The following is a 15,614-nucleotide window of genomic DNA, read 5'->3' on the forward strand; positions in this document are numbered from 1 at the left end:
GCAAGTCTAATACTGCATTGGGAAGAGCACTGACACATAATCTTGAAAGATTCAGGGAGAGAAGCTCTGAACTTCAAGGGTATTCTACTGTACCTGAAGCACAGGATTGCTAAGCATGTGGATAACTTTACTTTCAGAAGTCTTTATTTTAAAAAATTATCCTTAATAAGGTGCTCTAGTTCCAAACTTCTATGCCCATGTAGTTGTATACCAAGCATTTGCTTTATACAGTGACATTCAGCAGACTCTGGGTCTCCTTACAGGGGAGCATCTGCCTTATTGGGTTTTTAAAGATGCTGAGCCCAGCAGTTAAAAGCTAAAAAAGTGTTAGGCCCTAAATGGAGGTGTCTGTATGGTTTAGTCAGTTGCTAAGCCCTGAGGTAGCTCTGCTGCAGCATAGCTGCAGTGGTGTCTGGTATTGGGAGCTAGCAGATCATGGGGTAAATTTGACTTGCTGTCCATAAGGAAAAGGTAATAGATAGCCTGGTCACATTAATAGTTACTCTGTCATACTTTGAAAGTAGAGGAAATAGCTAATGTAGCCCAGGTGGAGCTGCTGGGTGTGTGTGGGGCTGTCTGTAGAAAGTTAAGGTCTAGCAGTATTAATTTACAGCTGTATAAGGAGCTCATATATTAGAGATCCTTATTGTCTTTCTTAAAATCTGCCTTTAATCTCAGTTGTTCTCAATAAATACTTGCTTTAAGAAAGCTTTCTGGCTGCCAATTACTGCTGTCATTGCTTCTGGAGGCAGCAGAGCCACAGGCTGTGAGCACAGATTGCTTTTGCTTGGGCAGCTTGGGTCAGACTCAGGGAGCTGCTGCTCAGGCTCATCATTTGGGAGAAGAGCAACTGTTTCCCAAAAACACAGCATGTTGGCCTGATCTAGCAGGTCAACAATTGCAAACTATTTATCCTCCTTACCCTTTAACTAGCTCATGAGGCTTTATTATTCACAAGCAGGAAGGCGCAGTCAGAAGGTGTGGTGTCGTGCCTGGCCAACGCCACTTAATTCAGCTGCCTGGATCTTGTCGCCTTGGGTTTTGCAGAATTACATAGCTTCCAATCAAGACTTGTGGAGTACATCCCAGCTGCATCATTTTCTGACACATCACTTGAGTAATTAGGTCAGGCGCTAGAGGACTCATTCCCTAGGTAAAAGTGGCAAGGAGAGTGGGTGTGAGGAAAGCAATTGCTCCTGCTCACAAAGTGCTGGCAGTAATGTAACGTGTGAATCTGAATCCCTGTCTGAAAGAGCAAGGTGTTTCGTGCTGTATGTAAGCCATGCCTCTCTTCAGTGTCCTCACTACCATCACTGCTGTGGTGCAGCCTCTTCTCTTAGTTATGCTGCCTGAGAGCCACTGGGTTGTCCCTTTGTCCCCATCTCAGCATATCCCTGCTTGCTGGGCTGAAGTAGGTCATTCCACTCTCCGGGCAGTCACCCAGACAAGGCATGTTCCTCTTCTTCATCAAGGTTTGTTGTCTGCTAAGCAGGGCTGACGAGGCATTCCTTTGCTAAGTGTATTAGGGTTTGTCTTTCAGTGACTGTGGTTAAGGGGTTTAAAATTGAGCTGTTTAAGGCTAGGGACAGAGAGCTGAGATGGGATGCTGCAGGCAAGGGAGCAGACACTGTGCTGTAAAGGTTGCACCCAGCTCCAGGCAGAGCAGGCAAGCAAGAGTTTTGCTTGTTTTGCAGCATGTACCATTTGGTAGGACTCTGTCCACAAGTGGTAGGAGCAATTTCTGTATTTTGGATAGTAACTGTGGCAGTATGTAAGCAGGATGGAGGGACACGTGGGGAGCAATTGCTGCTTTGGGAGGGACTTGGATAAGGGTGGCCCAGATGGCAAAGTATCAGAACAATTCTGTGGAAAAATCAAATGCCTAGGAATGGGATATTTTTAATGTGTAATGTTTGCTGTGTAGTTCAGTGTAATATCTAGAAGTGACAAAGATTTTGACTGCTTCAGCAACTGATCTGCCCGCAGCAGAGGATCTTACTGCCTACAGCTGACTTCAGTCACTACAATAATTCTTGTGTGTTGTGCCACCTGATGGATTTTTTTGTGGCTTATGAATTCCTTTATATGTGGCTATGTGGCATAAATTGACAGTCGTGGAGCTGCAACTACTGATCCAAAGTCTGAAGTATTTGCTTTTTATAAATACCAGCAAAGAACTTGGCTTTTCTTCCTTCTTGTGCGCTCTACCAAGCATTTGAATTGCAAACATTGTCATGCAAATGTATGTGTTGAAAAACTGTGTACTTCATCGAGCTCTGGAAGTTTTCTTCTTTAAGTACTACCAAAAAAAATAGTGCCCCCCATCTCTAAATGGCAATTTACATTCAAATCCTGTTTGCTGTGTTCTCATGGTAACTACTCGAAGGGAACATGCACAGTCCATGATAAATAGACATCTCTAGAGCTCCAAAAGCATCGCTGGCGTACAGAGCATTGTTCTTTAGCAAAAACTTTAAAGTTCACACATCTATTCCTTGCAAAGCTGTGTCATAGGGATATTGTGTGTTTTATCTCTTAAGGTTTAGGAATTTGCTGGCTGTGAAATATATTTACATTCTTGCTGCCTATAAGGTGAGATTAGCCCTCGTGTCCTGTTAGTCAGGAATATCTTCAGTGATTGCTGTAGAGCCAGCCCTCGCTAGGCTTGACTTCCTTTGAGTAGCAGCAGGAATGAATTAAGCAAGTACAGCCAAAGATATCACATGAAAGACTTGAAATACCAGAGCTGAAGAAAGCTCTGTTCTGTGTGTGTCTCTGTGTGTGTGTGTATGTGTGCATAGCTGCAAAAAAAAACCTGCTAAAGATTCAGTTTTTCACAATGGACGAACACTGAAGGGGGAAAACGTCTTAAAAGGTAAGGGGTTTAATTCATGCAGGTTTTTTAATTATTTTAGTCTAGCATACTTGAAGCTGCAGTGGACTTGTAGGAAAAGTACAAAAAGTACCTGGAGTTTGACTCAGCAAGCTGTACTGGAAATGTTTCTGAGCTTGTATTTTCTTTTAAAGAGGGTAAATGCATGCAGAATCGAGTTTATAACAAAAGAACTAAATTTACTGGTCTAATCATATTTTTGAACACCAGGAGAGCTTTGCTGCCAAGCAGTCTGCTTTAATAAATCACACTTTGTTTGAAAGTTAAAGGGGTGATTGTTTGCAGAGCTGGGAAAAAGTCGACAGAAGCAGAGCTGTGTGTGGAGATGGGGGAAGACCTCTGTTGTAGTGATGGGCTGCTTTCTGGGGAAAGATCTTTTCTGTTTATCAGTCCATAGTGTATATTCAGGAAAACCAGCTATGTGAAGCTAAGGATTATAGTATTCCTGCCATTTTTTAAGGCATAAGACATGTATTTTTGCATTGATTGCATGATAAAAAAGTAATACTAGGGAAAAGTGTATTCGGGATGGGGGGAGTCAAGCAAGGTATCTTCAGAACCCAGAAGTCTCAATTAATTTTGTTGTTTTCCTGGAGAAACTTTGATGGGGCACACTTGAAACGGTAATTTTTTTGCCGTAGAAATACAGGAAATGGAATATGCCTGGGGAAAAAAAATTACTCCAGTAGTAATGGAAAGGACAGCATAGCAGTTGGTATATTTTGACCTTCTTTGCTGTGTCAACTCTCCTTTCTGCCCCCAATGAAATAGCCCTCTAATACAGCAGGTAAAATAGTGCCGTTCACCACTGATTGCCTTTGCTTCTGGGAGCTGCACTTTGTGCCTTGCTTTCCCACTTAAAGTGCTTGTCTCTGCAAACATTAGAATTCAGCCACGGGGTAGAAAATTAGGATAAAATTGCTTGAGAGAACCTGTTATGAAGGGAATGGGTTTGATCCTGCATCATTGAAGTCTATGGGAGTTTTATTCTGGTCTCAAGAAGTGCAGCCCTAGATTTGCCTTGCAAATCTAGATGGAGGGTACATGATCTGATAAAGTGCCTATGGGACCAGGAAACAGTGTTGCCATAACTTGTAGTTGTTCTTCTCTCACTGATGTTAAAATATGTCCTTTTAAACCCCAAGTGGTAGCAGAGGTGGTAGGTCAAAATGTAACTGGTTTTGTTGTCTGCACATTGATGATATGTATTCAGTATTTCTTCTGCTAAATCTTCTTAGTTTTAGAAAAGATAAGATTTATTTAGATTCTCATTTGTTGGCTTATTCAAAAAAATGTATTTACAACCTGTAGCATAAATGAAAGCTTAACAACAGAGGTTATAACATAAAAAACAGATTAGTGAAAGTTAGAGTGCTGTCCCAGTTATTCACAGATTTTTGTCAAAGCTACCCTCAGAACAAAATCTGTGTGAAGAGGGGAAGGTAATGTTGTTTAAGAGTAGAACTTGGATCAGTTACTAAACCTTTTTCTCTTTGACTGTATCTATCTGTTTACATACATACTTACATGTGAGTTTTCTTAATTTATTATTAACAGGATGCAGCAAAGACTTCAGGGGGAAAGGGGAAACCTCACTATGATCCATTTGTAAGGGTTAAGTACACTTCAGAACATCTGGTGCCACCTCATCAGATGAAGCATTAAACACAAAATATTTACTCAAAGAGCATCAAAGTGTTTTATCTTTGCTGTCTTACACTCAGAATTTACTGTTTCTGGTGGGTTTAGGCAGTTCATAAACCTCAGTAGCAAGGCAGGTTCATTCCTGTCACTGTCCATAGCAGTCACGTTGTGGTTTCAGTTGTATGAAGTGGAATGTAGTAGCTGTAAAGTCTGAGTTTGAGGACATCATCAGAGCTGGAAGGATGGTCAGTTTAACCTACAGGAAGTTTTTGGCTGACACATTATGATGTTTTTGAGGTTGCTCTTATTGGTTTGTCTTCTCTCCACATTCCTAATGTGTACTCCCGGTTCAGACATCAAGGAGCTGGGCAGCTGGTGCTGCTTACAGGAGCTTTGCTGGGGAGGTGATAGCAGCACAATTCCTCAGGCTTTGTGGGCAGTATTTGTTCTGTTGCTGGGTCCCGAGCACCTCTGTGAAGGTGCTGGTTGCCAAGAAGCCCATTGCACCATGTAAATCATTTGGGACACTGGCAAGTTTTTGTTTTGCAGCCACCTTGGACTGTGCCATGCACCCGTGAGTATTATACAATATCTGGTGTAGAGAAGGCAAGTTTGTCACCATACTGATAGTGCTATGTTCTATTTCCACTGTTTACATGATGTAATCAATCATGGCATTTTTGAAACTCACTCTCTCAGTATATCTAGAAATCTCCTAAGGATGTGGCAAGTAGTTGCTTTGGAGGGGTCTCCAAACCATTATTAGTGAAGCAGAGATAATGTAGGTGGGTTGAGAGAAGACATCCACTTTCAGAAAGCCAGATACAAGCCAGATCATCTGTGATACTGGCTTTCTCAAATGAATGGCTGCCCCAGATTTAGCATGATGAGTGTGTCCATCTGCAGCTTGCCAAACACACTGTTTCTGCATACTTCATACTTAGCCAAAAAGAAACAGTGACCAGCCTCATCAATTAAAAGTAGTATTTCAAAGGGAGAAATGATGATTCTTATTAGAAGTGGTGCAGCACTTAAATTAGCTTCAAGGAAGTTTTTAATGTAGGCACGCAATTCACATGTCAAACAAAATTGCTTTTAGGAAAGCTGATTTTATCTCAAGTGTTCCCGTCTGAGTCAAGTATTAAGTGTTATGTTGGGTTGTATACTTAAGCTAGCCTAGGAATTTCTCAGGGAAGAAATGGCTGTTCGGCCATCTAAAATTGCATTTCCCTGTGACCCCTGGCATACACAACATAGTGCATCTCAAATCAGCCTGGTTCTTACAGGACATGTACATCTCATTGGCCTCAATGAGCTCTAAGCACACATGTAAATGCTTTGCTTAAGTTATTACTGGTTTGATGCTGCTTTGGCCAGCACCTAACAGAGCACCTGGAGTCATAATACCTCTTATCACACAGCTGTGAAGGGGAGAGACATTTGTGCAGCTCCCTTACAGTGCATGCCCAGCCTGAAGTCACAAATCATCTGTGCAGAGAAGACAAGACTTGGTACATCCATTGCTTCCAGTCGTGTGTGTTCCATGCAGCTGGCCAGTTCCCTGAGAAAGAATGCTGGTAAAGCAGCAGTGAAAATGCACTTAATCACTCATGGAGTCTCAACAGTCTGTTTTCACCATGATCAGAAAATATGGAAGAGGGATAGAAAAAAATCTACTTCCAGGACAAGAAGAGACAATATCTTATTTGAATGTGTCACAACAGATTGTAAGATCATGGGTAAGGGCAGGAGTTTTCTCCACAAAATCATCTTAAAAGTTGATAGAGTCAATCAAAAGTGTGGTTCATGTACCTAAGTGAAGATGGAGCTAAACCTTACTGAAACAAAGGGCTGTTGACCAGCATCCATGGCTGTGAATTGTGCAGGCTTGGAGGAGATGAGCAGTGGCATCACAATTAAGTCACTCAGAAAGCAGTTGAATGTTAGATTAGTTAGATCCTGATGTGCTGTTACCATTTATTATAATTCATTCTTTCTCTCACTCTTTAGATATGTATGTGTAGATAAATCAGTTAATAGCTACTTTGATTATCATATTGATATTAAGGAGGTTTATTGCCATTCATTTTGGATAACCCTGCACCATGCTAATAAAGCAAAGTGAATTTACTCCATAGTTAACTCTTACTTCACAGCTGTATAGGAATTGGAACAAAAAAGTCATATTAATGCTTGTCAATGCATTACCTGGTGCAATGATGTGACAGTGGTGGGGTGTTTTCTCTACTGAATGCAATTAATATCAATGCAGAAGACACAGGAGCTTCCTGCTGTTCTGGCCCAGGGTGATGTTGACTCACCTGTCTGTGGCCTCTGGAGCAGCACGGAGAGCTGTGATCCACAGCTCCTCCACCTTGTGTTTATATAAAATATGAAGAAATCAGTAAAGGGGCTTTTTGTTTGATTTACACTGGAAATTTCAGCATTACCAGAAATACCTATTTTGATTTTGATGTAGTTCTCAGAAACATCAAAGAACTGAAAGAGAAGACTCTCCAACTCTCAGCAGGACAATGGGATAGGACTGTTGTGTTATAACAAAGCTGTCTAGGGAGAACATATTTACTGCCTTTTCCTGTGAATTTAATGTATGCAAGAACAAACAACTGCCTTCTTTTTCTGCCCCTGCCCTGCAAACACACACGTACACACATTTCACTCTTCTTGTCTCTCGTCTAGTCAGTTGCAGGTCTGCAAAGCAAGTCCTGAGTATATAATGTAAAAATGTATAGGAATACAAGAACAGCAGCTCAGATTCTAGGAAAAATGCCAAAATTAGACTGACACTTTCTGAGATGTACTGAGATAGAAGATGCAGTAGTAATTAACACACTAGTTACATGGGATTGAGCTGGGCTGTTCACGTGGACCATCATGCTATTCTTGCTGTCAGCTAGATAAACATCTGTGCTGGTCACAGGGATCTCCATCACCTCTGTAAATTTGAATTTCCCATCTCTAGACTTAAAAATGGTCTTAAATGCAGTGTTACAGGGTTCCTGATACTTAAAGGAGATCTGCAGACCACACACTGCAAGTCTGCTGGATCCCCAATCTGGAACAGCCCTCTGGTACCCTGGGCTCCCTCAGGCTGAAGCAAGCCTTTGGAAATTATCCAAATCAGCCAGAGCCATGTGCAGCCCACTGGGGCATTTTTGGTGCAGAGGGGCTTGTGTGCTGGGCACTGTGGCAAGGGCCAGCGCAGGGAGCTGGGAGGCAGGGATGCTCCGGGAGGGCTGGGTAGCAGAGCCCAGAGGCAGCTGTGAATGGAGCCCTGTGCTGGGGTGGGAATAATCTGCCCTTTCAGTGCTGCCCGACCTCGGGTGTCCTAGCAACACAAAGCTGCTCGGCTGAATATTTCGTGGCGTTCCTCATTTGCACATATCAGATATTGGCCGTGATTTAAGCCTGGCTGATTTCCCATTATGGCTTTCGAACAACAGGCTCGGTACAGGAAGGAGAGGAGAAAGGGCTACTTAGGAGAAAATTTTGTAAAACCACATACTTTTTCTCGGCAGAGGAATGGCTCTGAAACATTTCCTTGCTTGAGAAAGCATGGAGCAGCAAGTCTGAGCATTACGTCAGCCTTGTGCTTTGTAGGCATCTTACATGGAGAGAAAGAACTGTGTGCAGGGGTAAAATGCATTGCGGAAACTGCTGGTGGCCTCAGTATTGAAAAGGGGGTATGATCAGTGCTGACTTTTTAATGTTTCTTGAATTTTATTTTAGTTATTTTAGCTATGAAATTGCAGGCCCTTGGGGCCTTACAACAAGCAGGAACATTCCACATTTAAATCAGCTAAAGCCAACTGACACTTTTATTATTCTAAATCTTGTAGTTTGCAGAGGTGTGATTCATGATTGTTGTGTCACACACAGCACAGGTTTGCTCACAAATCACTGAATTGACTTCTGATGTAGCAGTGAATTTTAAGTATTCTCTTTAAAGCAATGCCTCAAAATGGAAGAATATCAAGAAGTAAATGGCATTTGGACATGGGATCCTAAAAAGATAGTGTGTGATGAGATCTAGAGAAGCAGCAGGTGTGTGCACAAAACTGAAGATGGGAATAAAGTCAGATTTGGATTCAGAATCCTCTTCTACTCTTCTTGTGCTCTACAAGTGATGTCCCTTGTTGCTCTGTGGAATGCAGTGTTAGAGCCCTCCACCCATGAGCTGGAAGTGAGGTTCTTCCACCCCATCCTTTTCACTTAACCTGCATTAAAGAAAAGGAGGCAATAACTCTCTATCCTCTCTTCCCTTGTGTGTAGCTGTGGTCTGAAAAGAGGTTGCTCAGTTTTGGGTCACCAGGGAGAGCAAAGAAAATTTGCGATCAAAGTTATCTGCAATACCATTTGGGGATGTACTGCTGAAGTGATCCTGTGTTAGCATGTCAGTGAGAACTGGCTTCTTGGAGGGTTTCAAGGGTGAGATTGCTTGTAGTAACAGTGCACCAGGTACTAGAAACACACAGGATTAGGTTCTTACACAGATTGCTACAAGATTTTACAGCCATGTCAGCCTTGGCTGTGCAAGAGGAAATTAATCTTAAACATGTTCTCTCAAGTATTTTCTTAGTTTTTTTCTATTCTGTGATGAACCTTTGTCTCTTTTGGGAATAAATGCTTGATACCAACCACCATTGTCTGAAGAAATCCTGTTAGAGAGACCATGGTAAAACATGTTTTACTGCTTTTAAGCATTTAATAATGCATTTATGTGCCCAGCCTGACAGTAAATTGTCAAATGACAAAAAAAAAAAAAAATCTTGTAAGATATGGATACAAACTCTGTCATAGAGAAGTGACAGTACAGTGGAAAAATTAAAACAAGAAAAAAAAAATACTCCCCCAGAAAAAAAAAAAAAGGGTGATGTCTCAGTTTGTATAAGTTATTAGATGACATGGAGGGTCAGGGTTTCTCCCTGCAGCTGGTCTGTGTGCAGCCTCAGCAGATGTGGAGTGGTGTGTGCACAAATCTTCTTAACCTCTAATGAACAATGGAGATGCTGGTGTTGGTTGTCTTGACATGGGGTTGGTAAGGAAGGATAGCTGTCCCTGCAATTAATACCTCACAGCATGTTTCTTCATGGTAGGTCTGGGGCTCAGGCAGCCTGATTGATTTTCTTCAGAAGCCTGCTGATTACTCACAATGTGGGGAGAATGAGGCCAGATTGGGGTTTAGTCTGCAGGGACTGGAGGCTTTAGTGAGGACGACCTCAGATGAAATGGCAGCAGATTACACACAGGTGGAAAGGAGGGTCCATGAAAAGTTCCAGCTGGGGTCTGTGCTGCGAGTCACACCTTCTGTCACTGTGCTGAGACCCTGCCAGCAAGGCTTCAAACCTTAAATCCCTGTTTCCCAAATGCTTTTAATTGCCTGTCTCACATGGATGGTCCTGCAGTTCTGGGACAAACAGCCCATGGGACTTGCTGTGAATTTCAATGGAGGTCCTGAATAATGTATTCAAACAACAAGGGTTCACTTCAGCTGAAAGTTTAGGCAATCACTTACAGAGCTCTAAATATGCCCTTAGAAAACTTTGGTCTCTCCAGCATTTAAGCCTGTGCCTTTAACAGTCCGTTTCTATTCCATGAAATTGTAACCAGTGTGTAAGAAATAAGTCATTCTGAGTAGCTAGCATTCCTCTGGGCCCATATGAGAGAGGTAGCAAATCCTGGCTTCCTTTAGATGAAATTATGGATACCTTTAAAAAGGAAGGTTCACAAAGAGGCTGTTGTATATTTACTCAGGGATAGTTGTAGTCCATACAAACCAAACAGAAAGATTGAAATGCAAGAGTACAGGGACAATAACTAATAAAACCTATATTAAATAGCCCTGCAATTGTGATTTTATTGTTGCTGATGAAAGCATTGAAATCATAGCAAGCCAGTCAGAATAATTTGAGCATCTTTTCCCCCAACAAAGTAGCTACTTCCAGCTCTTCTCTTTGCTGAATATAGTCAAGCAGGACCTGAAAAACAACCGCAGCATTTTTGTGGATGGATCTAATTCAACAGTGTTTTGACCTAGTTGAAATCTTTAAACACTAGTGCAAATAGTCAGTGTAGCACTGCACTACCTCATGGCTCTTAAATGGGCTGCAGTCTTAAACATGTCCTTGGGATGCCCTTGCTTGTAAAGTAAGCTGGGTGACAGGCTGCATATAAATACAAAAGCATTTTCACATTCATTTATTGAGGCTCCTGCTTTGACTGTTTTGGTAGAGTAGAAGACTTCTAAAATTACAGTGTTCCCTCTATGCAGTACTATTTTTAGCACAGGAAACTCTAACCAATGGCATGAGAGTGGCTAATTTTGCTGTCTGTCTCTTATCTGAAATACTCAGGGCTGCAAGATGAGTGATGCAGGTCAGATGCAGTAGTAGGAGTTGAAGTGATCAGCTAATGGTGTAAATGATTGCTGCTGGTAAATGCAGTGCTTTCAGGTTCAGACCTGTAGAGACTGTAAAAGGAGCCAGCATGTCATTACTGAGCTTGCAGTGAAATCTGGCATGGAGTTTGCAGCAGAACTTTTTTGAGGCAGGAAGATTGTAGCAATATACCCATGTTCTTTTTCTAGCACCAGCAGTGTTAATAATTTTTAAAGGCTATTCCTGGATTTTTGGGGTGGGTGTATGGAAAAAGGCCAGGAGAACTTTGAACATGTGAAACACTTACTGTTGTTTCAGGTTTATTGAAATATTCCTTGACTTGCCATAGCCATACAGTAGAAATCCCAAATATATCATAGGTGTGGCAAATTCTTTGTTTTTATTGTCCTGTATTTTTATGGTGTTTATCTGGACACAAGTACTCTGGGACAGTAAGGGAGCGCCTTCCAAAACAAAGCAGGCATCAAACTTGTGTGTGTTTCAACCCAAACCTGTTCCAGTTGTTCCATGATGGCTAGAGAAAACATGCTAGAGAAAAATGTAGAGGGTTTCTTCCTTTGAAATAGGCTTTTAGGTGAGTGGAGCTTGATGCTCCAGGTCCTTGGGCAGGATATGCACAGGTTTTAATGCTCCTTGCTTTATGTGTTGGAAGCACATAAATTCTGAGGTTGAAAATCTGTTTAATAAACTGTTGTCATCAAAACTGATGGTGCAAATGACTGGAGAAATGATGGCTAGAAAAGCAGGGGGTGAAATTATTTGTTGGAGGAAGGGGGATGACATGCACACGGCTGCAGTCTCCAGGTGTGACAGGCCTTATCCCTGCCTGTCCTGGTGTCATAGAGCATTTTCCTATTGTAGACAAGGGCATTTCCCTTTCACTTCTTTCAGGTTACTGGCGTGAATCCTTGACACCAGTAAAGGCTGCCAAGCAGTACATTTGGATGAGAATCACTGAGCATAATTTGGTTTAAAAAGGGCAAGCAATGGGCATGCAGAATTCTTCATATCAGTTCAGCTAGATTATAAATATTAGAAATTAAATTAATCACATTTTTCAAACTTGTCTGTAAGGAAAGCCTGGCACTTGTTTTGATTCATAGAGCTGTTGACTGAAATCAGAAGACCCTGGGGAATGTTTCAGAAACATCTTGCTTAGTAAGTCTTGCTATTTCTGACAAAATATACACATTTGTATGTGAAAACTCATTTCAAACCCCCTATAAAGCAGAGAAAGACTGGCCTCTTGTTAATTTCTGGTGGTTTTCTCCAGAGCAAAACTGCCAGGATTTCACTTTAGGAGTGAAAGAGCAGATTTAAAGAAACTAAGACATTGAAAAGAAGTTACTGGTGTTTAAATTTTTAAAAAATTACTTTTTTATATCTTACCTGTTTCATTTTTTCTTTCTCTGCATGTATCTTCCACTAAAGGCTTTTCTAAGCCAGGAAAATCAACAATTTTAAGACACAGTAGCAAAGCTGACATAGTTCTGCTCAAGTTCTTACAGAAGCAAGGGAGTGGGATTTTTTTTTCTTTTCTCTTCTCACCCCTGTCCCTCTTGCCAGTCTCCCTGTGAACTCCCTCCCTCCTGCTTAAAGTCTGTGAGGGCGCTGTAATTTGTCATTATTGTGCCTGTACTCTGGTGAGGCAGCCAGGAGTTCAGGGAGGAAGAAGGATTTACACAGGGTGAAGTCAGGTATGCTCTGTGTTTCAGCAGATGATTGATTTCTGTGCAAATGATGCACAGGACATAAAAATGTTGTGTTCTCTGTGTTATTCAGACCTTGGGGTCTTCACTAAAGATACTGTCCGAGGAAAGGGGAAGAAGAACAAATTTTTTTTCTTAAAGCTCAGTCAAGCTGTAATCTGAAGAACTATTTTATTATTAAAATTACACATAGGTGTTAAATGTCTGTCCTAATGGCTGCTTCTAATTGTGATTTCAGGCAGAAGCTTTGCCCTCTGGGAGAGTCACTATAGATCAGAGCAAGCATTTAGCAGCCAAAGTCTCGCCAGTTGAGACTCCAGGTCATGCTCAAGTCTTGGCTTTGGTGCTGTCTGCTGCAAATTCAGTGGAGACTTTTAGATCCAGGAAATAATGAATTACAAGTTGTGTCTGCAACACAATAAAAAAGCACCTTTATCATGCAGAACAGACCTGGCTTGTAGTTATTAATTTCACATTGATATTGCTCAGTGCCTTAATATGACTTGACTGATGTGATTCTAGCTGTTGTTCAGTGATATTGTGTGCTGGAGTGGTTCAGCACCGCCATTCCATGATAAAAGTGAAATATCTATTGAAAATTTAGTTGATTGCATCTCAGAGACAATTTTGAAAGCTTGCATCTCAGAGACAGTTCTGAAAGCTATCTGTTGACTTTCTTTTCTGTTGCCTTCTCTTTGTAAATTTGATCTTACTTTGCAGAACTCTTAGTTTTAGGAATTCAATTTTTTACTGTGGAAGATGTACTGTTTTAAAATCAGTCATGGCTCTGCTGTCTATCTGAAGTTTTCCTAGACAATACAATTGCTTCCCAAGTTTTCGTTTGTGAACCAAGCCAAGCGTTAACAGCAGTACTGGCAGAAATTCAGCAGACCCCAGAGCTAGGTCCTGTCCTGTATTACTTGGGTGTCAATGGGAAAGTTAGCTTGCTTCCTACAGGAGGTCTGAAGGAGCAGAGTAAAGAGGGAAGGGTGATGATCAGCTGCACAGGTAACCCTTTGCATGGAGATTTGACACTATTGCAAGTTTAACTCTTGCTGCACCAAGCAGAGTTCAAGTGGAAATGGTTGTCACTCTGGCTGAGAAGTGTCTGCAGTTCAGTAGAGGGATATGTGCATTTCTTGCACTCTAGTTCAATAATGGCACAGACAATTGATTTCTTTAATTGTGAGGAGTCCTGCTAGAAGTTATGCTTAAGGTTATCCCTGCTATGGGTGGAGGGGAGGAATCTTTTCAAGTTTCACCTTGAAAAGCATAAGAGATAAATCTCTTATCACCAACCCTCTGTTTTCTCAAAGCAGCCATACTTGTTGCAGATGTAATTCCAATGATATGCCAGGAGGATTTGGCCCTTCAATTTAATGTCTCATGTGTCTGTGAGTAATTAAAAATAGCAAGTAATGTAAAGTGATGGAGTAGACATTTAAAGTGGTTGATTAAAGTTGCAATGGTCTCTATATTGTCCTGTGTTGATAGCATGCTAACATCTCTTGCAATGTTTAATGCTTTTTTTTAAAATTGCAGGTGTTTGAAGTTAGGTGTCGGTGTGACATTTCCACCTTCTGGTGACAGAGCAGGGCTGTTTCAAACTTCTGTAGTTGTAGGGAAAATTTTACCAAAATGTTTCTTCTTCCTCTGTGACTCAAGTTTTTTTAAACAGTAACATGAGCTTTCAAGCCAGGTGTGGTGCTGACTTTTGGCTTGTTAGGTGCCTGGAGGTGGCAATAAAAGGGTTAGGTGATACATCAGCCATCTGTCTCTCAAAGCAGGAGCTGCTCCCTTGCAGAGTGAGAGGCTGCCTAGTGAGAGAGACATCTGTCATGTCACCAGCATTTTGCCTGCCTGTGCTGCATCCCCACTCCCATCCATGCATCTTCCTCCTCACCACGGCACACAGAAAATACTATTATGTTTGCAAGTCTTGAGAAAAACTTCACCTTTTGAGAAAGCAAGTTTGGGTGGGGTAAAAGGACTAAAGGTAGTTTTAGTGTTAAAGAAAAAAAGAAAAAAAAGAGCTGTGGCAAGCATCAGCCTTGAGTTACACAAGGTGAAAAGTGAAAGCTTTTCCTTGTGATTTCTCTGTGTACATCTGTGTCCATTCCCTGCCTTTCCCATCAGGCATCATCAGCCACCTGCACCCAAAGAGGAGGCATGGACATGCAAAGGGCAGCTTTGCCAGACTGGTTCCCTGACACTTGGATGCCATACAGGGGGCACATCCAGGAAACCCTGTTGGCAATACCAGCCATGGCAATATCGATGCCCTCACTAAAAGCATTCATGCTGCATGTTCACTGAAATACGGAGATTTTACTCACCATGGAAAAATCCAATGAAACATGTTGTTGAGGGAGATGGGTTTGTTCCCAGCTTTCACAGAAAAGTGTTCTTCGTCTGGTGTCACCACTAGCACACAGTGTTTTGTTTCATGAATAAAGGCACTGATGGAAAAGGTTATACTGGATAGTGAAAATGAGCTTTTGAGTCTGTGCTTTCCTGAAGGTACAAGTTAAAATTTGGGGGTGTAATTTATTTGTTAAGTTGAATTTATTTGTTAAGTTAAAATTTGGGGGAGTAGTTCATTTGCTGATTTGAACAAGAGGCATGATTAAAGCCAGTTAATAAAAGCCAAGACAGTCCTCTGACTGACAGTTTCCCAGGGCTTGATCTTGCTGTCACTTTTGTCGGCTGAAGAACTTCAGATCTTTATGTGAACCATTGGCTGTATCTGTGAAATCCCACCTCCTGAACGTGCAAAACACTGAACACTGTGCTCCAGCTCTGCAAATGGCTGCGGAGGAGGGTCAGCTGATGGGTTAAAGTGGATGATGATAACTCATGCTGATGAATTAAATGGTGTGTTTACATGTGGTGGCATTTCCGTATGGGGGTTGCCCATGTTTTGCCAGGCAGCAATTAGTGCTGTCTTGA

General features: G+C 41.7%; 1 protein-coding gene across 1 annotated transcript in view; it reads left to right on the forward strand.

Moving 5' to 3' along the window:
• Window positions 1-15,614, forward strand: part of MYO10 (myosin X) — a 162,817-nt gene that overhangs the window by 116,419 nt on the left and 30,784 nt on the right. The gene's annotated exons all lie outside the window — the stretch shown is intronic.

This window comes from Passer montanus, unplaced genomic scaffold (assembly GCF_014805655.1).
Source record: "Passer montanus isolate IOZ18808 unplaced genomic scaffold, ASM1480565v1 scaffold31, whole genome shotgun sequence".
Lineage (NCBI taxonomy): Eukaryota > Metazoa > Chordata > Aves > Passeriformes > Passeridae > Passer > Passer montanus.